This window comes from Pelmatolapia mariae, linkage group LG9, assembly GCF_036321145.2.
Source record: "Pelmatolapia mariae isolate MD_Pm_ZW linkage group LG9, Pm_UMD_F_2, whole genome shotgun sequence".
Lineage (NCBI taxonomy): Eukaryota > Metazoa > Chordata > Actinopteri > Cichliformes > Cichlidae > Pelmatolapia > Pelmatolapia mariae.
Window position 1 is genome coordinate 34,624,061 of NC_086235.1, and position 6,326 is coordinate 34,630,386.

General features: G+C 35.7%; 1 long non-coding RNA gene across 1 annotated transcript; it reads right to left on the bottom strand.

Annotated features, from left to right (window-relative positions):
- Window positions 1–1,646: 1,646 nt before the first annotated feature.
- LOC134634192 (uncharacterized) lies at window positions 1,647–2,387 on the bottom strand. The gene is made up of 3 exons (XR_010573800.1): window positions 2,211–2,387; window positions 1,883–2,041; window positions 1,647–1,724 (listed from the first exon to the last, which is right to left on the bottom strand). It is a non-coding gene; the product is annotated as an uncharacterized LOC134634192 (long non-coding RNA).
- Between the last annotated feature and the right edge of the window lie 3,939 nt (window positions 2,388–6,326).

Genomic DNA, 6,326 nt, shown 5'->3' on the forward strand with positions numbered 1-6,326 from the left:
ATTCCTTCAAAAATACACGAGGTTCTGCACACTTCACTGCCATCCAACTTCACAATGTTTGGAGCGCTTCTGGAGAACACTGGTTTCCAGTCTTCATGAAGTAGCTGAACAGTTGGATAGGGGGTTTTAGGATGAACCTTTGAAGTCAAAAGAGAAGGTAGAGGAAAGCAATATCTTAGTCTCTTAACAAAAGATACATTTGTTTTCCTTTTATATAGACTAAATATTTTTATACACACACCTCTCCAAGTATGACAAAGAGATCCAGTTTCTCCTTGAAGATGTATGGCAGGAATAAAAGTGCAGCCCTTGTGTCAAGATCTGCCAAAAAAACCAAACCAAACAAAACAAAAAAAACCAAGATCATGCATTTTATTTGGCATTTCCAGTTACCTATAAAAATTATATAAAATGGAAGCCTTGGAAGTTTAAAAAAAAGCAAATACCTGGTAGGTCATCAGTGAGAGCCTCCTCTCTTGCATCAAGGTAGAGCTGGTAGAGCGGGGTTTTCCCTCGTGTAAGGTCAATCACCTTTGCTGCGACACATGAGAGCCCTTCATTTACTACTATAAACATGTTAAATGTGACAGCTATTTCCAAGTTCAATTCAGCTTTCTGACTTACACCAGTAGGCATCCCTAAGAAGGGGTACTTCTTCAACACATCCTCCACAGGCATACCATCTGCAATTTCTTTTTGCCGCCAAGCAAACGTTTGCTGCATACGGTTATGAACCACCATGGTATCTGGTTGCATCTTCTGATATTGGCACTGTAAAATCTTTAAGTGGGCGTCTATGGATAATAAATCCTCTCCTTGGACGCATGGTCCCTTGAAAGAAAGCAAGAGTGAGAAGAGAAAGTCAAAACAGATTAGAAACATAAGACTAAATATACAATTAGAGCTGACACGATCTGTGCATCACAAAGAACTTGTATCGGTTAAAGTTAACCGATACCAGGAACCAATATTTAAAATATGGAAACTCTGAAATAATTTCACATAAAATCTTAATTGTTAACTTGAAATTTTAGTTTTGGAGTCATATTTAAAATGTTTTTTGTTTTTTTTTTCCCCCCAATCTAGTTCACCCTCTTTCCAATTAATAATTTTTTGTGAGGTAGAAGTATTAGCACTGGTACTTTGTATTAGCAAGTGCTCTAATCCAAGTATTGGTATTGTTTTGGTTTGAAAAAAGGGGTACAGTTGCATCCCTAATCCTTAGTTTTAGATGTAATAACAGATGCAAGAACACTTTATAGCTCAAGATGTCCCTCACACCAACCTGACAAACATTTCTCTGACTTGTTCGTTGACATTTATTAGGCTGCCCTCTCCTCGTAGAACCAAACTTCTCCTTACAACGCCTCACTGCCTCACTGTCGACTAGTGGTGCCCGCTCTGATTTGAATTTACGTCTCAAAGACATATGCCATGTGTGCTTGTTGAACAGAAACATAAGTTACTGTAAAAACAATCTACACAAGATACACCCAACAAAGAATCAGTAAACATACTTCATACAAACCTACTGAGAGGCTACAGATTGTCTTACTAACAAAACAAGATCGAAAAAAGCTTCACTTTTACTTTGTAATCTTGAAGGAACCTTATGCAAATTTTAAATTTAACTTACATAACCATTTCCCTCACGATCCTTGAGGAAAGGATACTTCATTACCAGCGTCTTCACAGCTTGCACATATTCAGAATTTGTGGGATACCTGTAATATCAGAAGAAACATAAGTGTTAGAGCAACTGCTGACAAACAAACTTTATCAAGTGTCAGTTATTGTTTCTTAGTAATGTAGCGTTTATTTTCAATATGACAGATTCAGCTTTTTCTAAAGCAACAAGCTAACATTACCCTGATTAACTTACATAGTATACTGTGCCACAGCTTCATATAGAACTCTGATTATTGTGTGTCTGTCCCTTGGATTTTTATGGCACGGTTCTTTGTTGTCCAGTTTTAGTTGCAGATTTTTGGGAAATCTTGGAATTTCAAAAGAGGCTGGCAGTCTCAAAGTATTTTCATTGCTGTGAAAACAGTTAAGTGTTTGTTTTTATTGCATGAATTGATGTATAAAACACTACAGTAACAATACATATGGTAGAAACAATGATCATATTAACTAAATCCTAAAAGTGCATAACGGTCAACATGTATGCTTCAGACATACTAACTTCATTATAAATAAGAAAATACCTTATTAAAGTTGACGAAGTAGATGGTTGCCAGTCTTCTGGAGAGACAGTCTGTAGAGTCAGCGTCACTGAAGATTCCTTCATCCTTGACACAAATTGGTTGAATTTAACCTGCTTTTTGAAGGATCCTTGGAAAAGGTATGCAACCATAGTCTCAGTAAGACCGCAGTCAACTGTGTCACCATCAACCTCATTGTCTGCAAGATAAATGGTAGTACACACTCTAAATTCCATGTAAGGATATTTATCACCACATTTTTACATGGGTAAAAACCGTATATCACACACATTAAAACCTTTTGTACAACTTCTTTCAGTTCAAAGAAATATTCATTAAAAAAATCAGTAAATTAAATAAAATAAACCACATTTTTAGAGTGAATCCTCTCGATATGCAAAGTTTTCATTTTTAAATTTAGATGTTTGTTTGGGACTACTGGACACACGAGAGCAGAGTCTGCTGTAATTTGTTAATATTCACTACTAAGGTGACTCCTTTCTCCAGATTTCCGACAGTTTCTGCCGTCTGTTCTTTCAGACCGATTACTTATAGCGATTACACCCGCAGGACCTATTACAAGCTCAGATTACATGCTGAAAAAGTTCCCACATTGCTTAAAACGCGACTATCAAACCCCAGTTGCGACACCCTTGTTATATTTTAAACAAGTGCGGCGTCAAGATATTTCCTTTAAACGTTATATTCAGCCGGCCATGTGTGTTGATGGCCTTGGAATGGATGTAAAAATGTGATTTTATTAAACCATTAATACACTAATGGCAAACTGCATTCAGCTTCCAGGGAATCAAATTTCGCGCCGTTCCGCTGCGCAGGGGTTACCGAACCCCTGTGGGGTGGCGAACCACATATATAAGTCCAAACTTAAAAAAATACTATGTGTACACATTTTTCATTTTTCAGAACTGTGATCTCAACTTTACACATGAAACGTTTGTAAAAACGTTTGTAAAAAGACATAATTTGAGCTAAGACAGTGCCGAAACTAGCTAAATTGCTAATATACTTTAAGCTAGGCTAAACCAATAATTAGTAATTACGCTACATTTTTCTTTAAATAAAACTTACCTCTGAAACGCTGAGCTTCAGCTTCGGTGACATCTAAGCCCCACTCTTGTATTTTTGTTAAGAGTTCCTCGGTTGAAAGTGAACAGAGCACACCAGGACTTGCAAGTTCGTAATCCATCTCCGTCCTTTGACAAAACAAAATGGCACCTGCTGCATTTACAGAAAGTTCTAGAATCCACCAGCTATTCGTTGAGTTTCTTCTTCTACTTTTTGTTTGATGTTGTGAGGATGGGCTCAACTCGCACTCCGAGTTCAATAAGGGTGCTTTTTTGCAATTCATCCAAATAGTTATACTTTAAAAAAACACTCTCTTAAAAAAATGTTAAAATGTTTTTCTTTCAAATAAATTTATTGTTCTTAAAGCAGCTTAAAAATAAGGGGGTTCAGGGCATACAAAAACAACAACAGCAATGAAAATAATAAAAAATAAAATAAAAACACTAAAATATATGCTTAAATCAATACAGTTGCAAATAAATTACTGTCAAAAGGAATTAAAAAAAAAACTCTAATCAAAAAGAGCTTAATCAACCTGTACTTTATCTTTTGAAAGAATGGGTACAAATAAGTACTTTTCACAATTAAGGAACGTATGTACCTTTCAGACGCTAAAAAAGGTACAGATAGTTACCCCGAGGTCCAATATTTGTCCTTAGCCTGTATTAATGTCATTTTTGTACCTTGGGGCACAGTAATGTACCCCTTCCGTACCCCTATTTCTGACTGTGTGGGGACCGGTTTCCTTCATAATTTCCACAGTTTTCTGGTCCGTGTCAGACTTTTCATAACCAAACCATGTCCATGCTAGCCCCTCGTTTAGAAATAAGGTCCTTGATTTGTTTTGACTGGTCCTTCTGTTTGTCATCATTTCAGTTTATTTTGAAAAATTTCAACAGGATCTTCAGCTTTATTGTGAAAGGTTTATGTGGGAAATAAACAAGCGGACGGTGGCTGGGTTTACCACCGTTGTCGCTAACGACAACGCGTAAAAACAGAACTTTAAGAAATTAATATAGCCACTACAGTGACCATCAAAATGCTGAAAAAATATTGCCATAAACATTATTATTTGCAACACCACGAAACAAACGACAGTGTAATAATAGTGAATCGTTATATCGAACAGCCCTACTTTATGCTGTTATTACAAATAAAGGATTGATATTCAAGTTTTTCCTCTGGATTTAAAAAAAATCCTCTATTTGGATAAATGAGGAAAAACAGTTTTCATTTATTCTAAATGTTGTTGTTTGATTTTCTAAGGATACAGTTCGTTTATAATGCATCCTGTTGATTAAGGAAATAAAATAGATAGAATAGAAATAGAAAATCCAAATTAAAAAATAAAACAAAATATGAAATGTTCAGATCATCATGTTTTATCAACTGTTCATTTTTGATGATATAATCTATAGTATGACTTTTACATATAACTTCATATAAACTAAAATTATATACTGAAGTTCCTACATACACATTTAATGTATATGTGTCTGATTTGCTTTTTGAAAAAATTTTTATTTTTTGTAAAGCTTTACTAAAGAAGGCTTATAATACTGCTGTAACACAGGATTTCAAGATTTAGATTTATAATGTTTATCTTTTGAAATAAAAAATAAATAAAATTAGCTTTACATTGACAACTCTTAAACACTTTGGAGACATTTGCTTCCTCTTCTCAACATTTAATTCTGTTAACAAACAGACCATGACAGAAAACAATTGCCCCTCTGTCAACAATCTTCATGACAAAAAGATGAAATTATATGCAACTTCTGCTACACAAATGAAAGGGCTTTCTGCCAAATGGCTTTTTTGAGTCATACAAACAAAACAGAACAAAAGATCAGAGTGAGTCGATCGACTGGCACTTTCCAGAGAACAGCAGAACTGGCAGGCCCACCGCTGGCGCCCAGTTCTCTGCACAGATGAGGGCGGGTTCACAATTTCTTTTTGTCAGCTGCTTGCTGGTAACATTCTTCTCTTTCTTTTTATCTTTTGCTGGGATTTATCTTGAAAAGTATCTGGTGAATTAAAAACAACAACACAGTAATTTATAATCAAATAAATTGTGACTTTTTTTTTCATAACTTAAAAATAAAACAAACAAACAAACAAAAAAACACTGGGAAATTGAAAAGAACAAGATTGTGGTCTGAATGTTCTTCCTGTACCACAATAGCGTGTTTAGCCCAGCAGGGTTGGGTTTGGGTTTTCTTTTCCTTTATTTTTCTCTCCCCTCCAACCCTTCTCAGGTGGAGTTAATGGTTGGATCTGCCGCTCGCAGGCAGTCTTCTTGCTCAAGCCGACCTTTCTGCACCTGTACTGAATGAAGTGATCAAGTCTGGTGTATTTTAAAGGCATAGTCAGTTGTTTGGTTCTCGTGTTTTCTAAGATTTGCTTCCAACATTCTCCAGTATCCCACTGTAATTTAATTTACACCATGAAAACGTAAAAAGATATATTACAGGAAAGATGTGTATAGTTGAATCTGATTTTCAAAAAGCGGTAAACTGAAGGGACTTCTTGAACTAATCATGACATACAGACTGACACACTGCTTCTTATCCTACTGCACTGCTTTGATTGGTTAATCTGCACAAACTGAATCCTGACTCGATGTCCTGGCATGTTAGTTTAACATACATTTGGTACATTTTTAACACAGTGCTTTAGTAAAATGTTGCTAAATTTTGTGCTATATTTGGTAGCAAACATAACAAGTAATTACAGATTAGTCCATTGTTATTCACTGTGTGAAAGTAGCTGTTTTAGCTGTTCTCCCTTTAAGCTACCCTTCTGTTGATATACATGCATCCATCCATCAGGCTGCTGGTCCATTGCAGTGCTAACAGAGGGAGACGGGCCAGCATTCACTCGCTCACAACAGTTTATCTGTAAAGTAACATTTCACATAAAAAGCTGTGCATAACCACAACTATGTTTGTCACAAGGGGAATTTGGTTTTGACTTAATCCCAATATCATGACCTAACCCCTAACCCAAATGGAAATATTCACCTTTAACTTT